Here is a 952-nt window from a genome sequence, read left to right on the forward strand (position 1 = left end):
CTAAGCTATTTCATTCAGTTGACGGTCTCTAGACTGAGGTGTCATACGATTAAACGCAATTTACTATAACTAAACATATTTGGTAGTATTTATGTACTTTATACTCAGTATAACCCAGTAAAGCTGAAAAGGGTTTTAATTGAAAAGTATTGTATAGCGTTAGAGAGTATAGAATAATTAGAGTAAAAAATTATACTTGCCCGAGCGTGGGGAGTATTTCCTACTAAATAGAAACGTCTGGCTGCTGCTGGAATAATAAAATAATTTTCATGTTTAAAGATGTCAATAGGCTATTTGAGACAGCTTTATCTCTTCTCGTCTTTCCCCCATAGCCCAAAATGAATTCGCAACTGGCAAAAAAAAAAAAAAAAAAAAAAAAAAAGATTAAAATCCTTGAACGAAATCATCTGCTTCCTGTTTTTGAAAGACTGAACGAAGTAGTTCACAACATCTTTGCTAGAACACCATTCACTAACCTAAAAAGTTAATGTATGTTTTAGCCAGAATAAAGTATGTAAAATCTTCCCTCTCCTAAGATGTTCCCTGAGGTGAATGAAATATTTGAGGCTTGTCAAAATATAAATTTCTAAGGGCATCAAAGTGATAAAGTAGTTGAGGTATGAAAATGTTTTATCAGTTTATTTGATCAAACGACAGATTATTTTCACAATGAGAAGCAATTTTTCAGACTTTCAAGCTCTAATACCTTTACTTAAGTGACAGCCTTTGCATACCAGACGACCTCATTCAGCTGAAGTCAGGACTTCGTGCAGAGTTATTATTATTATTTTTTATTGTCTAACTGTATAGTGGTTATGAAATCTCCAGTTCCAGCCTCGTAGGTTAATTGTGTCTGCCATTTGTCCTCGTCTAAGACTACATTTAAAAGAGTTGGAATATTTCCCTCTATCGTTTGTCGATAGATTAAAAAAAAAAAAAAAATACCGGTGGT

This window comes from Oratosquilla oratoria, chromosome 15 (assembly GCF_046742065.1).
Source record: "Oratosquilla oratoria isolate Oo_2021 chromosome 15, ASM4674206v1, whole genome shotgun sequence".
In the NCBI taxonomy this organism is placed as follows: Eukaryota; Metazoa; Arthropoda; class Malacostraca; order Stomatopoda; family Squillidae; genus Oratosquilla; species Oratosquilla oratoria.